The 25,760-nt window shown below is 35.1% G+C and overlaps 1 long non-coding RNA gene across 1 annotated transcript in view; it reads left to right on the plus strand.

Annotated features, from left to right (window-relative positions):
- Positions 1-25,760, plus strand: part of LOC131835332 (uncharacterized) — a 136,709-nt gene that overhangs the window by 102,933 nt on the left and 8,016 nt on the right. The window contains exon 3 of the long non-coding RNA XR_009355132.1: positions 24,011-24,068. This is a non-coding gene — a long non-coding RNA (uncharacterized LOC131835332). The remainder of the gene's footprint in view (positions 1-24,010; positions 24,069-25,760) is intronic.

Here is a 25,760-nt window from a genome sequence, read left to right on the forward strand (position 1 = left end):
TTTCTACTGGACACTTTCCCTACCACCTGTCTCTTAACTTATTTAGACATCACATCTATTACATACTAGAATCTGGGGTTAGAAAAATGAGTAAGAAGTCATCTAAGTAAAGTTGAGAATAATCTAAAGTGGAGACAAATGTAAGCAGATAAGTACATTGATGTGCTGTGCCTGATAAAGACCAGTGCAGAAAGTAGTGGAAACATAAAGGGTAGAGTAAGACTACACAGTACCAGCTGCTGCTGCTGGTGGTGGTTGTGGTGGGGTGTGTCTATGTGGTTTTGCTTGTGTATATATATTTGTGGGCATAAATGAAACATGGAAATCAAATGAGGCATATGAATAGAATCAGTCAGGCTTGTCAAAACAAACTAAGTTTACCACTATTAGTTTTATATAAATTAGGGGCAACTGAGTTACTGGAAGAAATAAGAGGCTACCTCATGAAAGTACTCACATTTCTTGTCCCATTGGTAGTGAGATGTCTTTGAAGATGTTTAAGCTAGGATATCCCTATGACAACATTTGCTTAAGAAACATAATTTGGGGGCATGACAGAATAAGAAGGGAAGTAAATAATTTCAGCAGTTCAGTATAAAAAGATAAAGCATAAACTGAAGACAGAGGCGGGAGGAATAGAAAAGAGAAGATAATAGAAAAAAAGAAATAAATCTTAAGGAGGTAGCAGTTTTAGGGCATGACAAACATTTGAAAATGTAGCGATAGGATGGGTAGGAAGAGAGCTGACCTTTTCTAGCTTAGTTGACATGTGCATGGTGGGATCAGTTATAGAGCATAGAGAATAAGGAATCAAGAGAAAAAATATATTAGTATTGGTGTGGTGTAGAAGAATGAAGAAATCAGTAATGAAGATATTAAGTTTGAGAAACCTGAAAAACATTTAGAAGTTGAAATAAAGTTCAGGGTTGGATAGGGAAGTGAACTGGAGGAAGTTGGTTGGGAATTTTCAATATATGGTTATTCCAGTGAGACTATGTAGAGATGCCTCCAAAGACCTGTGAAGTTTGGTTAGAATGGTTTTTGATATATCTGCAGGAGAGGTGTATTAGAAGTCAGTTAATGTATATAAAAGTTGGTTTATTTTAGAAGTTACTGTATGTAAAAGTTAGTGTATTTTTACAGGGTATCTAAACACTTAGAAATAAAAAAATTATCATATGGTTTCACTTATTTGTGGAGCATAACAAATAGCATGGAGGACAAGGGGAGTTAGAGAGGAGAAGGGAGTTGGGGGAAATTGGAAGGGTAGGTAACCCATGAGAAATTATGGACTCTGAAAAACAATCTGAGGGGTTTGAAGCGGCGGGGGGTGGGAGGTTGGGGGAACCAGGTGGTGGGTATTACAGAGGGCACAGATTGCATGGAGCACTGGGTGTGATGCAAAAATAATAAATACTGTTATGCTGAAGATAAAAAAATAAAAAAAAAGAAATAAAAAAAAATGCCTCCCTCTGTGCTAGGAAGACAAACAAGATTAAGAGTACACTAATTTTGCAGTTAGCCCCTATTCATCTCTTCTTACATACATATCCCTTTGCCTTGTGACTTTAAAGTTACTCCTATTAAAACATGGAGTTTATTTCTCTGCTCATTGATTCTATGTTCAGCCATCGTAATTTGATTCAGCCAATGGGCCAGCAGATGTGATGAATGAGGAGGCTTGAAAATGCACAAGTGCAGTGACATTTCTGCTTTTGCTCCTCTGCCTTTGCCGTAAGAACAAACCAGCATAGTCAGCTGGATGATGGTGAGAGATGCACGAAGCACAGCTGAGTTGCTGTAGCCAACGCCCAGCTAATCCATATGTATAAGCCCCAAACTGGCAGCCAGGAGAACCTCAGATGTGTAGATGAGCTCATCTGAGACTAGAAGAGTTACCTGGTTGAGTCCAACCTAAACCATCTCCTTATGGAGCTGTGAGCTAAATACACGTTTACTGATATAGGCCACTGATGCTTTCTGTTCATTTGTTTCACAGCATTATGGTGGAAACAGATAACTGATATGAGTAGGAAAAGGTGAAATTTCTTTGTTATTAGATTTGTAAGGGTCACGGAGTCCTGAAAATAATCTTAATTCCCTACTTTCTTCAGCCTGACATAGTTATAGCCAAGAGTCATCATGAAGAGAGGAACCATTGACAAGATTTAATGCTTTTGAATATACAAATAGCAGAACAGATTCAATGTAGATTATGAGATAGTTTTTTTTTTTTTTTTTAACCCACAACCTTCTGTCAAAGGAGCATAGTCACAGTATCACATTTCAAACTCAAGAATGATTATGACTTGGGTATTTTCTTGAAGGACTGCTTTCACATGATTTGCAATGATTACAGTGATGGGCACCACGTGTTTTCTCAACCATGCTGACCTTGTTCTCTCTAAGCATAGACATTACTTTTTGAAAACCAGAGCACATATGATGAACCCATACTTAGATATATTCCCAAGTTAACATACAATTTATAGTGTAATTTATGGGTATGGAAATGGGATTTCAGGACAGATTAAAAAAAATAAGATGACAATATGGTAGGTAGTGCAAAGCGGGGAGTGTTATGCTTAGATGTAGGTTGGTTAACATTTTCCCCCTTATATTAACCATGCATCTTTTATATGAAATTTTTTGACCTGACGGGAGATTAGGCATATTTTACAGTCTTTCTGGCATAGACCCATAAATTTTTATGTGTTTTTTTCCTCAAAAGATAAAAACCCTCAAAAATACACATATTAAAAATAATCTGAGCGGGCCTGGGTGGCTCAGTGGGTTAAAGCCTCTGCCTTTGGCTCAGGTCATGATCTCAGGGTTCTGGGATTGAGCCCCGCATTGGGCTCTCTGCTCGGCAGGGAGCCTGCTTCCTCCTCTGTCTCTCTGCCTGCCCCTCTGCCTACTTGTGATCTCTGTCAAATAAATAAAATCTTTAAAAAAATAATAATTGGATATTCTAAGTCAAGGTAACATATCATACCTCCAGGTCTATGTTGACAGATACAGTCTCATCTTGATTGTTAGTTTCCTGTATTCTCTCTTATGTCCTCTTTTAACAAAAAGTCAGAAACTGGGCAAAACAAAAGCTAAATGCCTACTCACTGCTGTTTTAGTTTTCCTTCTCTCTCATTCTCCCTCCCTAGACTTATTCTCTAGATTCTCTGTTCCCCATAGTTAAAATACAAAAAAGCATGGAATACCTAACATGTTACAACTCAAATGCCAAAATGCTCATTGAAACATAACTGGAAAGCTTATGAGGTATTATTACTATTTTTTAAATGTCACTTTACCTTTCTCTGTGCTCTAAATTTCTAAGTTCCTCAATCATACTTTTTTCTTTAATCTTTCTAATTTTTAAAGTTTTAAAAATATTTTAAAGTATTTTTCTTGTTTTGTAGTTGATGTACAAGGTTATGTTTGTTTCAGGTGCACAACATAGTGATTTGACAGCTCTATACATTACTCTCTGTTCACCACTGTGAATATGGTTACCATGTATTACCATGCAACATCACAATACTATATACAGTATACAATACTATCACAGTACAGTATAGGGAATATAATAATATAATATAATATAATATAATAATATAAAAATATAATTCTTTTCCTCTCTGTGACTTATTTTATAGCTGGAAGTTTATACTTCTTAATCACCTTCACCTATTTTGCCTATTCCTCCACATCCTTCCCTGGGCAATTACCAGTTTATTCTCTATATTTATGAGTCTGTTTCCATTTTTGCTTGTTTGTTCATTTGTTTTGTTTTTTTAGATTCCACATATGAGCGAAACCATATGGTATTTGCCTTTCTTGATCTGACTTGTTTCACTTAGCATAATGTTCTCTAGGTTCATTCTTGTTGACATAAATGGAAGGATCTCATTCATTTTTAAGGGTAAGTAATATTCCATTATATATATGTTTATACACATACACGCCCCATCTTCTTTTTCCATTTATCTGTTGTGGACCCTTTGGTTCTTCCATATCTTGGCTGTTATAATGCTGCAATAAGCATAGGTCTGGGCTGCATATATCTTTTTAAATTACTATTTTTTGTTTTCGATAGACTTACTGAATTGTATAGTACTTTAATTTTTTGAGGAACCTTCGTATTTTTTTCATAGTGATTGCACCTGAAAGTATGTGAGGGTTCCCACCAGCAGTATGTGAGGGTTCCCTTTTCTCCACCTCCTCATCAACACTTGTTATTTCTTGTCTTTTTGTTGCTAGCCATCCTGACCATGTTGAGGTGGTATCTCATAGTTGTTTTGATATGCCTTTTTCTGTTGATTAGTAATGTTGAACATCATTTCATGTATCTGTTGGCTATCTATATGTCTTATATGGAAAAATGTTTACTCAGTTTCTTTGTCTAGTTTTTAATTGAATTATTTGGTTTTTTAAGCATAGAGTTGTTTAAGTTCTCTCAATCATACATTCTTAATTCTTGCCATGTATTTAGCCACATACAATCCCTAATTCAGCTTTTCTCCTTTCACCTTTCCCTTGGTTCCTCATATGAATCTTCATGATACCGAGCACAAGAATGAATGTCAGTGTTCTAGGAGTGAGGAAATGGTGTCCCCTAGAAGCATTATTAATGTCATGACCAAGCAATTTATAAGCTTATTTGCCCTACCCCTTTGATATAAATGAGGAAAGCAAGTTTGAAAAATTTTAACGATGTGTGCAAAGCTGCAGGGTTAATAGCTGATAAAGTAGGGGCTAGAAATACGTTATTTCTGGCCCAGACCTTTTCCCATTATAGCCTGATGCATGTTAAAACCAAATCTGAAAATTTGAAAAATATTGTGGATACTCTTTCCTTTCTCTACAGAACCTAGAACCTATTATCAAGGATGGATAAAATAGAACTGGAAATCTGTTATATTCTCTACTGGTCAAGAGGAAAATAGTTTCAATATGTAGATATAGGGAGAAAGCAGCATCTGTTGAGTATGGGAGTTAGGGCTTTTGAATCTCAAATATTTGCTATAGGTGTGGGTATGTATACACGTTGGGAGGAAGATGGGGCTATAGTGATATATGGGTGATCAAACTGGGATAATTTTGAGGGCTAAAGGAGATGCTAACTGGACATAATATTGAGAAATAACAAGCATAAATTGGGAAATACCTGTGCAAACTGGATTATATGGTCATTCTAGGGATTGGAAACTAGTATTCATTCATCAGGAAAGCCCTAATGGTTTGTTGCGGTTGCCAAGCGTTAGGCCATTAATTTTGCCTTTCTTCCCAAGTCCCTCATACCTATCTTCTGGGAGAAAGATTCCATATATAGTTATTGGTTATTGCTTAAATTCCTATGTGACCCTTTTTTCTTCTCTCAGATAGCTATAAAAGAACCTGTTTTCAACATTTAGTGACTGTTCATTCCTGTAGTATAAAATCATTTATAAAATCAGTAGTATAAAATAGTATAAATAATAAAAAATAGTAGTATAAAATCAAAATTTGATCATTTTACAGCTGATACAAGGCCTGCTTTTATTGATTACACAATTTCTTTTATCTTTGCAAATTTATCATATTTTCTGGGTAACCAAAAACTTAAATAATGTTTTCCAAAAAAATGAATTTCAACTTTTTCAAAATCCCTATTTTAACATTGTGGGTATCTGGATTCTTGATGATGGGAAACTAATAGTTATGAGCTGAATTGTCTCCCCTCCAGGTTCAAATGCTAAAGTCCTAAACCCTCAGTATTTCAGAATGTAACTGTATTTGTAGATAAAGTCTTTAAAGAAGTGATTAAGTTAATATGAGGTCTTTAGAGTAGGTCCTAATCCGGAATGACTAGGATCCTCATACCAAGAGTAAATTAGGACACATGGAGAGACAGCAGAGGTGTGTGTGTGTGTGTGTGTGTGTTTGTGTGTGTGTGTGAGTGTGAGTGCGCACAGAGAAAACACCATGTGAGAACGCAGTGAGAAAGCAGCCATCTGCAAACCAACGAGAGAGATTTCAGAATGAAGCTGATCCTACCAACACCTTGATCTTGGACCTCTAGCCATCAAAACTGTGAGAAAATAATTTCTGTTGTTTATTTCATCCACTATGTGGTATTTTCTTATAGTGGCCTAGCAAACTAATATACTAAATATCATACATTACTTTTTTGTTCCTTCTTTTATTTTCTTTTACTAATTAGTGTACTCATTTCTGTACATCCATAAACTCCTTCCTAGTCTAGTTGTTGTTGGAACAATTCTTGCTGCTCCATCCTATATTTATCCTTGCAATTTTTTTTTAAAGACTTTATTTATTTATTTGACAGAGTGAGAGAGAATGCAAGCAGGTGGAGCAGTGGGGTGGGAGGTGAGGAAGGAAGTTCCTTGCTAACTAGGGAGCCCAACTGGGGGCTCAATCCCAGGACCCTGGGATCATGATCTAAACCGAAGGCAGTTATGTTACTTCATCAACTTTAACCGACTAAGTCACCCAGGTGCCCCTATCCTTGCAATGTTATTAAAGTATTTCTGACAAGAGTAAAACATTCAACAAATTTATATATTCATATATTAAATGAATAGTTCTACGCTTATTTTCAAGCGTAGTGGCAGATTCCAAGACCCACCAATATGACTTTTAAATTACTATAAATAACAACATCTAAAGATCAGGTATAAATATTAGAACTTTTTTTGACACCCATTATTTAGCAAATGAGAGTTATTTCTTTATGGCACTAAATTTCACGAGGAAAAAGAAACATGTATGTAAAGCAACATTTAATTTAAAATTATGTTTTAAATATAGAAATTACTAAATTCATTTAATGTCTTATGTATAAGAACTAGTCTGTAGGTAGTTTATTGTTTTATATTTTAAAAAGTAAAAATTGGAGCCTCAAAGCCCCCTATTTCAGGAATTTTCTTATGGTGGGTATTCCTTAAATGTCCTTTGTAAATGTGAGGATTCAGCTGTCCATTGGCATAGCTATACCACCAAAACCTTGATGGGTCTATCATTGCCTTGGTGAAAATAATTATTGTATGAATATTTTTTCCCCTATATAGCTCAAGATGACAAAATGAGCCTTGTATCTGTTTGGTTTGGTAGTTCCAGGGATACAATGATTGTTTACTGTTGTATTCTGAAACAGGCAAACTATGAGCTAAACCTTTGGTAGTCTGGTCACTTTAGCAGCCACTGGATAAAAGTGACTTACTAAGTTAATGTTCTTTCTTATTAACACATGTCAGAAATTGAGATAAGGAGGAAGCTTGAGGTTGAAATTTTCCTCCCATAGGAACACATCGCTTAGCTCTTATGGGTTTAGCACACTTTTAATATTTTAATGAAGGCTTTTTATGTGCCTGTGCTACTTAATATTCCAAATTAAGGTCTATTCTCCTCCTGATATGCACATGTAGCTCCCATTATGAGCCATCAAGAGGAGTATAGTAGAAAAGCCTCTATCTGCATGGAACAGCACATGTCTTTAGCACAGAAGGTCAACAATCATGCTTTGAGTAAGCTAAGACTACTTAATGAGAGCTTCAACACTTCAGTAAAAAGTGTTTTACATTTTAGTCAAAGCACCAAAGTTGGAAAATGATAAATTTCAATATGTTCTCAGTCAAAAATAATTTCATAATTTTTCTAATGTCATTCTCCACTTCAAAAAAGACAACACATAAATCCATGATGTGAAGGTACCTCAGGAATTTCAGAAAAGCACAAATTTAAGTTTTAATGGGTAATATAGCTTGGTTAACTGCCACGGTCTTTCCACTTAGGTCCTGATGACCTGAATTCACTCTTTATTTTTTTTTTTTTTTACTAATGGCTGGTGTCTATCACTAGGAGGAAGAGAAGATAAAAAAAAAAAAACTATGTGGAAAATTTTCAGCTCTCTAACACTTGACTAAATGAAAAAATAACTAGGGATAATATTTATTTAAGGAAAAAAACCTTAGCAATATACAGTAATATCTAAAGATGAATAAGAGAGTATGTTGGGTCAGAATACTACTTGAGCAAATCTGATCCTTAGGAAACTCTGTATGCATTTTTATTTGCTTTCTGGAGCAAACAACCAGAAATATATCTCTGCCTAATATTCTACCCATTTAATGATGTCAGAGAGAACTGCTTCTGTGCACTGTTGTGAAAATGGAAACTATCCGAATTTTAATCCAAAGAAATCACACACTGTATTTAAAAGTAATTAAGGAAGAGACGTAAGTGTCTACCTCTCCCTTAAGAAATGTTGAATTGACATAACTGTAACTAGGATTAATCTAGGGTTGGAGAAAACTGATGATGATGAGAACATAATGATATATTTGAGAGATTCTAAGCTAAATATTTGGAAATAAAATTATAACTCCACATCTAACACCATCGGTGCTTCATTATTCAAAGTTAAGTCACTGCTCATGAGGGCTAAAAAGGACAAAATTGAAAGGGACCTAGAAATTATAAAGCACATACCCTTGGTTTTATAACAAGGAAGCTGGAGGCTCACAGGCTTATAATTAGTTATCACCTATTAATACTTCACTGTGAATGGTATTTATCAGATCTTTTACAAATACTAACTGGCTATAAATACATTGTTATTGGAGAGATTGTTATTCAGAAGTCGAAAGAAACAGCTACTGCTTTGGGATATATTCCAATTATCTATTCTTGTATAATAAACTACCACAAAATTTAGGGGTATAAAACTACATTTATTATGCTCATGGAATGTTCAGTGACAGGGAGTAGTTCAAGAGCAGAAGGCTGAAAGAGTTTGGGCTGGAGAGTCCCCTTTCAAGATTCTTCACTCACATGTTTGTCACCTAACTTAGGATGACAGAAGAATGGACTCAACAAGGAATGTACATCTGGGAATCTACATGACTTCACTCCAGCATGACAGCAGTTGCTCTGGGCTCCTAGAGCATGTATTCCAGTAAAGAAAATGGAAATTACATAATCTTTTATAGCCTAGTTGTGGAAGTTATCTGAGCACATTATACTGAAGGTACAACCCTGCCCAGATTCAACCTTGCCCAGATTCAATGAGAAACACTTATCAATGAAACCTATGTTAAAGACTTTGTGTTTTAGAACTGCATCAGAGTGGGATGGGTGGAATGGAGAAAGAAGACACTGAGATAGTTCAGAATTCAGATGAGCAGTGACATTAAACATAATCTTTCTCTATTGCTGTCTCTAGTTGTTAAATGTAATTTTAAATTTAGAAGAAATAAAAGGAAAGGAAAAAGAAATATTTTGTCTTTAAAAGTCTTTAAAATTTCTTGTAGTTTTTCTTAAATAATGTTCTCTCCCATGGCTTATATGGAAAGTTGTCATTTGGTATCTTTATGAGTGCCAGAGGTAACAATAAGAGCGTGATTTTATACAGGATAAGATTGGTGAAGATTTAGTCCATAGTGGTTTCTTTAAAACTGTAACTCAAGATATCTTGCTTAGAAATTTTAAAGTGATAGCAGTGAAAATTGGGAAGATATTCTTTTCACCTATTGGATTTGAAACTTCCTTTTAGCATTGTCTTTCCATTTCTTTCCTACAGTAAACTTGCAAGGTTATAAACCTTAAAATAGGACAAAGTAAACTGGCATTACTATTTAAACAAAATGAGTGATGAATGGGAAAAGTAATCAGTTTAATTAGTCAAAATGAATTCTTCAACCTAGTCAAGATTTCTTTTGTTAGTTGTTTGAGTGAGTTTGGTTGCTCCATTGGCAGTATCTGCTGAGCTAGGCAGGTTTCCTGGTAAGAGATCTGGACCTATGATCAGGAGAAGGCTTGAATAAAATTTGGGAGGTTAAATTTCTATGGTTCATATTAAGTAGGTGAAATCCCTTTATACTGAAATGGGTCATATATTCTTTGAGGGAGAATAAACTAGGGAGCTGTGGATAGCCATCTTTCATTAGGAATATGAAGAAGCAGTGAGAGGCAGAAATGAAATTGGGGATGGAGGAGAATAGATGGAGAGAGAGAAAGAAGCAGAGGCTGCCAGAGATGTAGTGAATGTGCAGAGAACCAGAGATAAACAACCACCTGGTCCCCACAGAGAGACTGTCTTTCCAATTGCTTTTTCAGTCTCTAATTTTAGTTATTTCTGAAGTGTGGAAAGTATCTGATAATTTTCATTTCAGTGAAACACTCATACACTAAAAATTTTGCTTCATCTAAAAAATATTAACTTGTTTGAGTTGTACTTCCAAAATATTACTCAGACTTATGTGCAGACCAAAATGCTGAACATTGTAGGTGGAGGTGTGGTTAACAAAGATAAATGAGATACTAATGTTTTCTTAATGGAGACCACAAAATGAGAAAGGAAATAAGATATATACAAATAACTTCACTATAGTGTATAGTATGTAAAATAGCTTAAAAGAGGGAAGAGTGATTCATTCAACATTGATCTAGGCACTTGAGATATATTTGTGACCAAACATATATAATAGATCTTGCATCCTAGTAGGAAGAGATGGAAAAAATAGACATTGTATATGTAAGTTAAATAGCATATTAGAAGTTGATAAATACCATGGTTAAAAAATAGAAGAGGTAGAGCTAATCAAGAGTGTGGGGGGTGGTGGGAGAGTTGTAATTTTAAATAGGATGGTCAAAGTAGGCTTTATGGAGAAGGTGGTATTTATGTGAAGACTTGATAGAGGTGAGGAAGTTGGTCATAAGAGTATCTTGATGAAGAACATTCTAGACAGATAAACCAGTCACTGAAAATGCCCCAGAGGGGAGTGTGTTTGGTTTATGTGAGGAATAGCAAAGAGACAAGTGAGTCTTATATAGAATGAACAGAGGAAAAAGGAGTAACTGATGAGGCTACATAAATAATGGAAATGATGGTTAATGTAGATCTTTGCAGACTATTGCCTATTTTATCATGAATAATAAGAAAAAAGCTCATTTTAAAAAAGCCTATTAATCAAGAAGATATTATAAAAATCCATATAAGAAAATACTGGTGGATAAGACCAGATGATAGCAATCAAATTACTGGGAATTAGTTAGATTCTAGATAAAGTCTAAAGGTAGAGCCAAAAGATTTTCTGATGCATTGGACAGGGTTTGCAAGAGACAGATGTGTAAAAGAATGTTTAAAGTTTTTGGTGTGAGTAACTGCAAGGATGGTGTTTTTACCCTCTAAGATAGGGAAGAGCAATTTTGGATGGAAGATTAGGAGTGCAGTTTTGGACATGTCATGTTTGAGAAGTTTATTAATCTTCTTGGTGGAAATATCAAGTTCATTACATAGGTCTGGGACACTGAAAAGAAGACTGGGTAGGATAAGTCAATTTCTGAGTCTTTGGCAAAGAAGTGGTATTTTAAGCTATAAGATTGGATGACTCATCAAAGAAGTGAGTGCAGATAATGAAGAGGAGGTAATGATATATTGAACTTTGGAATATCCAAAATTAGGAGGTCAATTCAAGGAGAGAGTGCTTCATGTACAAAATACAGAGAGGTTGTTTTATGTAAAACAAAGAGGTTTGAGTAGGGAAAACTTATGAATGAAATAACATTTCAGTTGAATCCTGAGACTACGAGGCATCTGGAGTGTGTAAAACTGAGGGGGGTGGTGTAACATTATAGTAAAAAGGAATAGGTTGAGCAATATGTGAATGAGAGATAGCAAGTATTTCACTTTGACTGTTAATAGCATATATCAAGGTTTAGCAGTAGGTTATGTAGATAATATAGACAGTATACTGCTGTGAGTAGACAACTGTGGTGGGCCTTTGAACAGAGTGACATGATGAAATGGTGCTTTAGCAAGAGTAATCTAGCAGCATAGTGTGGTTAGATTGAGAGGGGCTGGGTTTGGTATCAGAGAAATAAATGAGTTAGAGATTAAATGAGATGATATATAAGAAAGAAGTGTGTATGTATGTGTGTGTGTGTGTGTGTGTGTGTGTGTGTCTGTGTCTGTGTATGTGTGGTTCACTCATACTTTGTCACTGGGATGGTTAATTTTATGTGTCAACTTGGTGGATCATGAGGTGCCCAGACATTTGCTCAAGCATTATTCTGCATGGTTTCTGGATGAGACTAGCATTTAAATTCGTAGGTAGAGTAAAGCAGATTGCTCTCCCTAATGTGGGTGGGCTTCATCCAATCAGTTGAAGACATGAACAGAATCAAAGCCTGACCCTCCTATAAGTGAGGGGGAACTTGCTCTGTATGACAGTTTTTGAGCTATGACATTGTTTTCTCAGGCCTTCAGACTTAAACTAGAACTAATGCCATCAGCTCTCATTTGTCTCCAGCTTCCCAACTGCAGATCTTGGGACTCATCAGCCTTCATAACTGTATGAACCAATCCCTTCTAATAAGTTAGTCTCTCTTCTTCTCTCCTTCCCTATGAGAACTCTAATACACTTACTAAGGAACTGGGGGAATTATTAATTAGGTGTGACTGAAGGCAAAAAGAAAAAGTTATTTTAGTAGAGTATGGTCTTGCACCAGGTCCTAATTTTGTACCATAATTTTTAATATTTGCTCCCTAGGTTAGTAACTTTTTCATATCAAGTCTTATACTAACAGCTGAAAACTACTAGTCTTTCATTATTTAACTTTCACAGAGCTTGCACTTAAGGGTACAGGCTCTGTTTTTATAACTCAAAATACAACTTTAACTCATATTCTATTGTGCTAAACTGTGTAGTGCTAAAATAAAAGAAGTGTTGTTATCATGAAGTGTGTGGCCTACATGACACCTGTTGTTACTTACAGTTGGTTTTTTCCTAGGTCATTTTGCACCCCATCTATTTCATATTTATGTTCTATGGTGTCACCTAGGGTTTTATAGGTAACCTCTATCTTATTTATATTTTGTCTACTCCTCCACTACCCCTAAAATATGTCATTAGTGGAGGTACATTATCTATTTTGTTCATTACTGTGTACCTGTTGCCTAAAATAGGACAAGACACATAAGGACTACTCAAAACATAATTGCTAATTGAATGACTTGACTGACTTAAATGAGTGCATTTTGGGAGCTCAAGTTTTCAGATTTGATGCAGTCTGACAAAAGTTATCATACTATGAAGCTATCTTTAACCCTAAACTATTTCCATTTTTGCATGATTGTGTATTTCCCCAGAGGTAACAACCATTGTTCTGTTTGAAATTAAGATTTGGAAATTAAGAGAAGATTAATGTGTTTAAATTACATGTTCCAAAGTAAAAACAAAATGGGTAGAAAACAAGATTTCATTATAGTAAGAATATTTTTACACGAGATTGATGCTTTTAACATTTTTAGGTATACAATAAAATTACAATATCATAAAGTAGATCTCTAGAACTTATCTTGCTTAACTAAAACTGCACTTGAATCTATGCTAAAGTATTTGGAATAGTTTATGATTTTTTGACTTCTTGGTCTCTTCTTTTGTCTTGAGGAAGCCTGTTTCTCTGGCTCTCAAACAGTTGTTCACCTCAATTTATAGGATAACAGTGCAGAATTCATCTGAATAGACAGACAAAATGTATGGGAGTTGCTTAAAGAAAATATTGAAAAAAATGTGAGTTGTTGGGGTGCCTAGATTGCTCAGTAGTGACATGTCTGCCTTCGGCTCAGGTCATGATCCCCCAGGTTCTTGGATCGAGCCCCACATTGGGCTCCCTGCTTGACAGGAAGCCTGCTTCTCCCTCTCCCACTCCCTCTGCTTGTGTTCCCTCTCTCTCTGTGTCTCTCTCTGTCAAATAAATAAAATATTTTATAAAGAAGTGACTTGTTTTTGGTTCTCATCAGCCAAAATGAATATTAATTCAAGTTCCTGCACAATAGCAGACTGACACATCTATCTCTTGGTGTATCAAATATTTATTTTTGAAATATTGCTCATAAGAGGTTTTTTTTTTTTTTTAATTCAGGTTTAATCCACTGAGCCACCCAGGTTTATTGAGGAATAAATGGCATAAAAATTGTAAAATATTCTCAGTGTTGGGGTGCCTGGTGACTTAGTTGGTTGAGTGTCTGGCTCTTGATTTTGGCTCAGGTCATAATATCAGGGTTGTGAGATGGGTCCTTTGTCTGGCTCCCTGCTCAGTGGGGAGTCTGCTTCTCTCCGTCTCCCAATGGCCCTCCCACTGCATGCATGCACTCTTGTCTTTCAAATAAATAAATCTGAAAAGAAAATTAAAGTATACATTGTGGTGGCTTGATACACATATTTTTGTGAAAGGATTCCCCCCGATCAGTGCAACTGTCTAATGATATTATCCATAATTTTTTTATTATGTGAGAGAATATATGCATATTCTCAAGAATAGAGCATTATAGTGAGTTATCAAAGTATAATAGAGGCTAGAGCCACCAATGGGAAATAGTTTTTGCGAGGCAACTTGTCATACATCCTGTTTACATGGAAAGGGGAATTTTCTTTTAGACTTCAACTATTCTAACATATTTTTCCATTAATATCATCAGAGTATGTGTAAGCAAGTTTTTATTGTTCAAACTTTAAAATTTTTTTAGGACTAGTAACATTTTTAAGTAACAACTGGAAGGTATTTCTTAATATTAAAAATGTCAGAAAGAAACTTGCATATTTTTGACCTGAAGTGGAACCTGAGGAAGTTTTACATTCTTTCTACTGTAGTAATACCGTAAACTGAGCTTTCTCTACTAAAATTGAGCAATTTCAAGAGCAGTGTCACCCTACAGCTGACATATTCAACATTTTTAGCGTTCTTCTTTGCTATAGGTTTAATAAAACTTTTTCATATGACTTCCATCCAAAAAACCCCCAAAACCCAGTGACATCATCAAATTTTGTCATAGAAAGAATGTGAAGTGTTAAATTGTTATTATAGTAAATGGATGACAAAAAATTGTAGATGTTGTCATGACTGCTATTTCTCTGCTTTTGAGATTAGGAAATTCTCTTATAATTAGGTTATTTTAGCTCTTTTATAATTAGGTTATTTTAGGTTAATTTATCCTGTAATTAGGTTATTTAGTATTTATAATTTAGTTATTTATATTAACTATTTATGTGTAATGGTTCATACAAGTGACCACTGGAAATACAATCTTGAGTTATTATTAATGAAAAATACTATGGAAAGATATAGACATTTATGTGAATCCTCAAGAATAACTTTAGTTTTTATCCTAATAAAATAAGCAGACAAATATTAGATAATATATCAACTTTACTTTTTAGCCCTCAGAAATCTATTTTTTAACTTGAAAAATATATCTTAAAATTATTCCCTATTGCTCTAATTAATTAAGTTTATTGCTCTTATGTGGTGCTTGATATATTATGGTGTGTATTTTCTACCTTTTATTCTTGCTTTAATGGGTATAACTGAACCTGAGAAGTGAGAATTTCTTTACCTCAGTGAATTCTGGTCTGGTCTCTAAACCTGAATAATTATTGAAGGTTATTTGAATCTGAGTTCTTTTCATGAAATTTTAAAATAACAGGTACTGTTTAAATGGATTTTTATAAACATATATTTTTATCCCCAGGGGTACAGGGGAATGAAGTGGTGGGGGGGTGGGAGGTTGGGGTACCAGGTGGTGGGTATTATAGAGGGCACAGATTGCATGGAGCACTGGGTGTGGTGCAAAAATAATGAATACTGTTATGCTGAAAATAAATAAATTTAATTAATAAAAAAAATAAATGGATTTTTAAAAAATATTTTATTTATTTGCGAGAGAGAGAGAGAGCACAATCAGGGAAGAGGGGCAGAAGGCAAGGGAGAAACAGAGACCCCCCAACTGAGCAGGGAGTCAGATGCAGGGCTGGATTCCAGGACCCTAGGATCATGACCTGATCTGAAGGGAGATGGTTAACTGACTGAGTCACCCAGGCACCCCTATTTAAATGGGTTTTAAAAATATATTCCAACATCAGATATTACAAAATTATTTTTAAATTTACTGAAATGTATTTGAAGTCAAATATTTTTGTAAGATTTACAATTTTGTTATGCTCTAGGTAGAAGCATTTCTACGGGCGCCTGGGTGGCTCAGTCAGCTGGGTGACTGACTCTTGATTTCAGATCAGATCATGATCTCAGTGTTGTGGGATACAGCTCTGCCTCTGGGTCCACAGTCAGTGGGAGTTGGCTTGAGATTCTATCCCTCTGCACCCTGTTCATGCTCACTCTCCTACTCTCTCTCTCTCTCTTAAATAGACTAAAAAAAATCTTTAAAAAAATAAGAGAAGCATATCTAAAGCCATGTTTTTCAAGATTGATGATGAATGTGATAGATGGACTCAACAAAAGATTTTAATGTAATCTATGTTTGGAAAACATTACATAGAATGTTACTTTTCAAATATATTTGGCAAAAAATCAGAGAAATATAAGCAAAAATTAGAGTGCTAGTATAAAGCCTAAGAACCCTGATCTTGATTAGTTAGATTCCAGAAACCCAAGTAGATCCTGGGTTCATATCCTGGCTTAACATTCTCTAACTGTCCCACCTGTGGTTAGGCTCTCTGTGCCTATTTTCTTAACCATTCAAAATTTAAGTTGTGTGTTAATTTTGTTAAAATTGTCTGACACATGCTTAACAATATATAAATGTATGCTGAATAAAAAGTCATTTGGTTTTATTTTCCTATGACCAGTGATGGTTCTGATGAACTAAATTGATATAATGACCAATTATATGTAATTTGAAAAACAGAACATTTCTTTCTTGGTAAATTATAATGTACACAAACTGCTTGAGCATGTGGAGATACTGTGCAGAGAAAATAAACTAATTTATCATTTCTTAGACAGTACTACTTGTTGACTTGTCCATAGAAATCTTTTTATTTAAACCAAGTGTAGTAGATTGAATTCTAAAATGAACCCTCAAGATTTCCTGCCCTGATCCCTGGGATCGTGATTAGGATGAGATATCATATCCCTGCTTATGTTATCTTACACTGAAAAAGAGTATTCAGATGTAATTAAAGTTACTATTCAGCTGACTTCGAATCAGTTGAAAGGGAGAATATGGAGTGGGGCCTAACCTAGTCACATGAACCATTTAAGAGCAGAGTTTTCTCATAGTGGTGTCAGAAGCAAAGTCAGAGATATTAAAGGCACAATAAGGATGTGATGTACTGTTGTATTGCTGGCTCTGAAAATGGAGGCAGCATGTTCAAGGATCCAAGTATGGCCTCTAGTTGCTGAAAGTAATGCCTGGCTAACAGCCAGCAAGGACAAGGGAACCTCAGTCATAAAATAGCAAAGGACTGAATTCTGCCAATAACCAGAATCAGCTTAGAAGTAGATTTTTCCCTAAAGCCTCCAGATAAAATCCCAGCCTGGCTGAGACCTTGGTTATGGCCCCGTGAGACCCAGAGCAGAGAATGCTGCCATGCGTGTTTGGACTTCTGACATACAGAACTGTGAGATAATAAATAGATGGTATTTTAAGCTGCTAAATTTATGGTAATTTGTTACACAGTAATATAAAACGAATATACCAGAACACACAACTATAAATCAAAATAAACTAACAATAAGAAAGTAACTATAATTTAAGCACAAAAGGAAAGGTATAAGGGAGGATTTTATGTTGATTTTAAGTATTGTTATGTCTTAGTTGTACAAGCAAGAAAAAAAGCCAGTTTGTTTTATATAATCATTATCTTGTTGAAACAACACCTTAAAAAAAGCAGCAAAAGGAAAATGCAAAAACAAATAAAATTCCTGCTTTTTTCCTTGGGCTTAATGCTCTTTTTCATGTCTGGAAAGATTTTTTTCTCTATTTTATCAACTCAAAAATAAACCCCATACCCTTTAACTTTCATACCTTCAATCCACTCATCTGTCTCCCCAGCCTTAAGCAACCACTGTCACTATAGATTTCCTTATTATGGACTTTCATGTGGTTGGAATTGTGTAATACATGGACTTTTATGACTGGATTCTTTCACATAGAATAATGTTTTCAAGATTCATTTATGTTGCATGTATTAGCACTTTCGTCCTATTTGTAGAAGAGTAATATTTCCTTGAATGAATATACCACATTTGTTTATCTCTTTGTTGATTGACTTTTGGGTTATTTTCATCTTTGAGTTTTTATGCATAATATTTCTATGGATACTTTGTGCACATTTTTGTATGGACAACTGTTTTCATTTCTTTGGGGCATATATGTAGGAATAGAATTTCTGGGTCATATGCTAACTCTGTGTTTAATCCATCGAGGAACTAACTGATTATTCTCCAAAGCCATTTCACCATTCTGTATGTCCACCAGCAGTGTATAAGCCTTGTACTTTCTCCACATCCTCACCAACACTTACTATCTGACTTTAAACTTCAGCCATCCTTCTAGGCCTGCTCATATGCTATCTCATCTGTGGAGTCATTCCTGACTCATTACAAAACAGAATCATTTCTTCTCCGGGCTTGCAAAGGATTATATTTGTTTGTTTCTTAGGGCTTACTTCAAATTCCTCATTGTATCATTGTTTGTATAGGTCTTACCTGCCTACCAGCTTTAGCATCTTTATTTTAGAATTTGTGTCTAATTTCCTAATTTCATCCTTCAAGCCACAGCTGTTCTAGGTGGCTTGAAAATAAGGGAAGTTCAGAAAGTATTTACAAGGGTTTTAGATTAAAAATGAACCAGATGACCTAGTTCAATGTAATGTAAGACATTTTCTGCCAGTATGAGCCTAGAGAGCTTGTCTGGCTTAATCATACATGCACCGAGTTATTGTATTTCACATTTTTTTGCTACCACTTATTAATTATGTACTCTTAAGGAGATTTCTAAACTTTCTCAGATATTTCTCTATCCACAAATGTGAAGTTTAATATTATATAAGGTTTCTGTGAAGCATAAATATGATAATTTATCTAGAGCCTGGCACATTATTGTGCCAATATTGTATTATTGTGCCTGGCACATACTTGATACTCATTACATGGTAGCAAAACTATCTTATAAATAACACTATACATAAAATGTAATAATATCTCCCTTGGCACACTTTCCTTGATAGAATAATTATACATAGATTTAATTCTAGTTGCATTTTATCAAATTTCAATTATTTTTGGATTGAATAAATGTGGATTGCAAGTCATTTAAAATTGTATAATCAAAAACAATGGGTCCATCAAAAAAAATTAGGTCTGGTTGTCCCATTTACAGCCTGCTGTAAGGTGTATTGCCCACATCTGTTGTCTTTTGCTTGTATTCTGTTGCTCACCTTGAAGTATACTCTACTCACATTAATATATTTCATAAAACACATTTTCCTTTGTGATATGCGTGTTACTCTCTGGTCCTTTAATTCCACATAGAAATACTGTATGAGGGGCACCTGGGTGGGTTAAAGCCTCTGCCTTCGGCTCAGGTCATGATCCCAGTGTCCTGGGATTGAGCCCCACATCAGGCTCTCTGCTCAGCAGGGAGCCTGCTTCCCTTGCTCTCTCTCTGCCTGCCTCTCTGCCCACTTGTGATTTCTGTCTATCCAATAAATAAATAAAATCTTTTTAAAAAAGAAAAAAAAAGAAATACTGTATGATCTCAGTGATTGAAGATTTTAATAATTCTAAATCTCTATGAAATGGGTGTGAAATGGAAAGGTACAATCACCTAGAGTAGGAACAAATGGATAATGACAGTACCTCAAGAGAGTAAGACATGTGGAGTCTTTAGAAGGCAGAAATTAAAGTATATATGCACTCTTAGGGTGATATTAGACATAAAAGATGAGGTTGTTGTTAGGCCTGCTGTTGCAAATTATAGTTGTCACACTGAAAGTTCAGTGATGAGTGCATTCTTTTACTATTTATTTGAGTGGATATAAAGATTTTTATAGTTTTCTTCAGTTTCTATATAATATCTAAATATTTCATCTGAGAGTTCAAGTCATATTTTTAAAAAAACGTTTTATTGTTGTATGGAGGTATATTATGTGGAGAGGCTGCGTTGTACTGGTTAAAATATACTGGGAGTGAAAAAGCTGTTCTTATCCAAATTCCACTGCTTGCTAGTTATTAAAATCTCTTTGAGACCCAGTCTCTTTGTCTACAAAACAGATAATAATATTTCTCATGTTTAGCTCAATTTTTAGTTCAGTTTGTATAGGGCATAAGCTAAGAAATGCTCGGATGATTCCCCTTTGCAATCTTTAGAGTGCTCTGCAACACAAGATGTATTATCATTTAGTACTAGGAACTGATTTTTGGTAACTTTTGGTGTCCTTATCACTATCGAAATCTACTAGTAAGGTTTTAAGCATTATAGTATTCCCTACCAGGTATCCCCTTCCCCAGGATTTACTACCTAAGTTGTCTTTCTTTGGAAGATTCTTAGTAAAATTATATTAACTTTCCATCTTGATGCAGATATGGCCATTCCATAGTCCTCTGCCTTATGGTTTCAGTACATTTACTTCCCTATCAAACATGCAGTTCTCTAATCATTTTGTCAGTTAAAGTTTTGTTCAGAAAAATGAAACCAAGCAAAAAGAGACTTAATACAAGGAATTAAGTGTTTATAAGGACCTGGGTATATACAGGGAAATGGGTGTTTACATAGGGAATTAAATATTTATAGAGGTATTTTAGGGAGGTTGCCATTGGACTTCTTGTTACAGGATCACAACAGTATAGCTATGATAAAGACAGAGCAAAACCCTGCTATTGCCACTGCTAGTACCTACTACCACTGCTACCTTATACCCAGATGGTTAGTGACAGGGAGCAAGAATATTCAGTGTGTCAGAGCTCACTTGCTAACCACCATTACCTTCAAAATACACTGGGAATATGATAATTTACTTCTAGAAACATAGTTTCTAAGGGAGTTGAAGTTGTGTGATTTTTGCGTTTTAATCTCTCCAAGAGGAGAGTAAAATGAAGTATTGTGAAAACCAAGTCTAATAACCACCAGAGTGTCTATGTAGTTAATTTCATTTTTCTAGTTGTTCCTCAGTGACTTAGAAACTTTTTACCCTCGAATTCCATGTCCCTATCTACTCATGAGATACTGCAGTTCTGCCTTAGTCCTTTAAGGATTATGTGAGGGGAGAAAAAGGAACCTCACTTTATGGAGCACTATAGTTAATTAAGCAATCATTTCTTAAACTCCTCTCAGTCCAGTTGGTATGTATTTGCAAAAGTAACAGGAAGTAATTCTTGGATACACATATTCTGAAGAAACATGTTACCCTTACTGAGAAACTGAAGAACTCATTCCAAGATATGTTTCATCAATCTAGAGAAAAATGAATTTTTATTATAGTCCCTATATATTCCCCTTATAAATGGGGAAGTAGGGTCCTTGGGTTTTCTTTTAATTTCCCAGGTGAACAAAGAGATGTATTTATTCAAGTACAGTGTTTGTCAGCAGGCAGTATGCATGGTATCAGTTTCATTCCTCTATCACTGTGAGACTGATAGAATCCGTATCTCTAGTTGGAGGGCAATTTGATATCCATATTCTTACACACTTTGGGACATTTACAAAGTGCCTTAACATTCTAGGACAAAATTCAGACCTTCTTTAAAGATACAGAAAGAATTCACAAACTACTATGGCACTCATGGAAAGATATTTCATATCTCCTGTCGTGGCGGAGCGTAATTAAAGACCCGTCCAGCTGCCATCTCCCTGAGTCTACCAGCATGCCTATAATAAGGTTGTGCTTCCCTAACATATTCTGAGTGATTAAGCACAGCTAGAATACTAATATTGGTTTATTTGGACAGCAGATTAGATCCTTCTTGTGGACAAGTCTGGGTTGGTAATCCCCCACCTTTTTGGCTGAGATTTTTCTTAAGAGTTGCACGCAACCTGTGCTCCTTCTTGCTCTTGTTCTTTCACCGATGTCAGGACTACATTGCAATCTGAATGTTTTCTTTGCCTACTGCTTCCTCCCCTTTATTCTTAGAAGGTGTTTCTCTAAGTCTCTTGAAAGACTGATCCCATCTCAGTATTTGCTTCTCAGATGACCTGAACAAATACAGAAACTTCAAAGATTACAAAGTAGGGGTGCCTGGGTGGATCAGTGGGTTAAGCCTCTGCCTTCGGCTCAGGTCATGATCTCAGGGTACTGGGATCAAGCTCGGCATTGGGCTCTCTGCTCAGCGGGGAGCCTGCTTCCTCCTCTCTCCCTGCCTGCCTCTCTGCCTACTTGTGATCTCTGTCAAATAAATAAATAAAAATCTAAAAAAAAAGAAAAAATTTTAAAAAAAGATTACAAATTAGAAATTGTTTTGAAGATGGTGGACATAGAATTTCCATCTTCATGGAAAATAAGAGTGGGAGTGACTGATTAAATCTAAACAAGGGAAGTTACTTCAAGTAGCATTTTCAAATACAAAATATTACAGGTCCTGAGATGGGATAATGTTGGAAGACAAGTTAGAAATATACTTTTTAGAAAGCTTTGGGAAGAGAGCCAATAAATATATTGACTTGTTATATTTATGATCTATAAATAATGCCCTAATCTATGAACATTCTCCCTGAGTAGTGGACCCCTGTCACTTTTAGCCATAAAATTGTGCTACTGAACTGTCGTTACTATCCATCCCTAATATTAGTTTTGGACAGGTTAGCCACATTATAGGTTCAAAGCACTCAAGGTTGCTAATCATCATTTATGGAATTTGTCTGTATGTTAATGCATTTTGGGGTTCAAATTTGGAACAGAGGCTCACTACAATATAGAAACTATCTGAGCTTATTGTTGTTAGTGATTTAAATAAGAAAAAGTTACCTTTATTGTAGATGGTGCTTCTTTCAGGGTGTGGTAGCCCAGGTAGTCCTAGTTTAGCAAACCACCTTCTTTCTCCCACTGACTCCCTACTATAGCCCATCATTAATCAACATATTTCTTTAGTATGGAACTCCGGCAGTTTTACCCCTCCCTAGGATCTGCCTTTGTATTGTAGCTTGCTTAAGAAAGCACTTCTCATTTTTCCAAAGGTCTACATTTTAGGGTGTAAGCAGAGTTCTGTAAGGAGATGAACATGATGCCCATAACAAGTAACAAGAACACAGAAAAAAATTTCAACTATTCACATTTGGTATTTCATATTAAACTGTTATCTTTCTGCAATACTCATAATTCGTGTTTAGAATATGTGATTATTATTATTTTTTAAAAGATTTTATTTCTCTATTTGACAGACAGAGATCACAAGTAGGCAGAGAGGCAGGCAGAGAGAGAGAGGAGGAAGCAGACTCCCCGGGGAACAGAGAGCCCAATGCCAGGCTCCATCCCAGGACCCTGGGATCATGACCTGAGCTGAAGGCAGAGGCTTTAAACCACTGAGCCACCCAGGTGCCCCTTTTTTTAAATTTTTTTTTAAAGAAGAATATGTGATTATTTTTCAAGATGTTTGCTAACTCATTCTTTGCACAAAAATATGAGCAGCTTAGGTGGGAAATACTTTAAATAATTATATATTTGAAGTATAATCACTGAAATAACTCAAACAGATTTTAATATGTGAAATTATCTGTTGGATGACAATATATGTTTTATTATACTTAATATAATTTCCAAGATACATTATATATATATATAGATAGATAGATATTTATATGTATATAAATGATATTTATATGTATGTATGTATGTATCTATCTATCTATCTATATTTCTGTACTCTCTTAGTTCATCCTGAAGATCATCCTTGGTGTGTAATTGAGATGGTTTTCCTTCAGTCTGAATTTTATGAGCTTATAGTAGCCTCAGCTTCAATAACTATTTTCTTAGAAAGTTTGTATTTGTATTAATATATTAAACTTGATTTTTCACTGAAAGCAAATATGGCTACATTTATTATTCCCAGTTTGAAAATAAAGCCTCAAATCATAATCTCTAGATAAAGGACTTTTCTTTCATGGTCCTAGGTAAAAAGAAAATCTGTTTCACTGTTTACCTAACATTTGATGGTGATGCGATAAATAAAACATTAGCCAAAGAGTGACTGTTATTTTCTCTGCTTTTTCATTCTGTAGGTTGTATTTCATGTGGATTTAGGTATGATGTGCTGTAGCAACATGACGTCTTGATTAGGTGAGTCTCTCAAGACTGCTTTAAAGAACATTGTTACTGCAGAGTTCCCAAGTCATGACATTGTATTGTTGGTATTTCTAGCCTAAATACTGAGGAGAATGGGATTCTTTTTGCTTTCTTGCTGATCTTTGGTGGAGTAAATCGAATTCCAGTTTCCAAAGAAATAGTATTTGTGGGTTGTTTTTTTTAATGGGACTTATATTAAAAGTGAAATCAGGGAAGTATCTGAAAAGTCCATTAAAGTGAGGGCAAAGCAATATCAGAACAGGTTATATGTCATCTCCTTCTTATAGAATAGCCATAGTAGAGATTTACAGAGCTCCAATAATGGACATGTCTTATGTTGAAACAGTTAGTACGTTATATATGCAAGAAATATATCTTGATTAGTATTCTTACCCAATCTGTACATATGTAATTTTTCTGCTAATATATTTTGGCACCAAATCCGTAATTGTGTACATTCACTTCCAAAATTTTCTTGATTTGGATACAGTCACTCTTGCTGATTGATGTCTTATTTATTACATTGCCACCAAATGTTAAGTAAACAGGGAAGCAATCTTATACTATAACTGGTTAAGGTGCTGCAAGAACAGGCAGGTGAGCATCTGAACAAATGGCTTTTCCTGTCTCATGACCTTCATGACCTAGTAGGTAAGATCTTGATTCTGTTTGGTAGATAGAGGAACTTGTCCCAGAGTTATCAGGTTCCTGTTAGTTTATACTGCCATTTAGGTGTTGATAATAACTAATAAAGTTGTGCAGCTGGTCTGGTGTAGTAAAATGAATGTTGGCCTGCCAGGAACATCCCTTCATATTAATCTTGTTTTTTATCTGATCATGTGTGCGATCATGTGTAAAACATGTCACTTTTTACAGACATAGTCTCTTTATCTATAAAATGAAGTGCCCCTGTAAGGTGATTCTCACCCTTAATTTTAGGTTTGTGATTGTATAGATTTTTAATGAATGAAATTTTTTTCTGTCTGATGAATGGTAGTAGTGCTCCAGTTACCAGAATGATCACACTGTATGCAATTGGACAGGTCAATTATGAACATGATAAGCATTTAAAGTAATGTGATTTTATCATGTCTGGAGTATTTCTAAATAAAACCAGAGGTTAATGAACTGCCTTGTTTGATTCAAGATGCTATAGTTGTTTTTCTCCTTCTACTAATTCTCTTTCCAGGCAGCATGGATATCAATTGAATGAAATATTAAGAACCCTTCCAATTTTATAGTTTTATGAACTATTACCTGATAACACCAGATATTGGTATTGAAAGAAATGGGAACTTTTCCTGATTTCTATTCCTCTTTTCTCTTCTTCTTTTTCCTCTTAGAAAAACAAAATTTCTTTCCTAGATGACCCATCTCTTTGTAATGCAGAATAATTAAAATATTCAAAAGCAAAGTGTCACTTATAGCCATCACCTTTTAAGAGTGTTCAACCATATTTTAGTTGAACTTGCATATTTATGATAATGTCCTTTTCAAATCACCCTTTATAAAACACTAAAATATTAATACTGACCATTGTGTGAGTATGTTAGTTTTAGTAGGAGTATTTCCAGATGCTAAGTAATCAGTTGTGCAAATAACTGGTAAAAACTGCAGTCCTTTCAGAATTTGAGAATCTTATAACCTTTCTTCCTGTTGTAAGTGCATAGTCAGGTTGCTAGAAAT

Source organism: Mustela lutreola, chromosome 7 (assembly GCF_030435805.1).
Source record: "Mustela lutreola isolate mMusLut2 chromosome 7, mMusLut2.pri, whole genome shotgun sequence".
Taxonomy (NCBI): Eukaryota; Metazoa; Chordata; class Mammalia; order Carnivora; family Mustelidae; genus Mustela; species Mustela lutreola.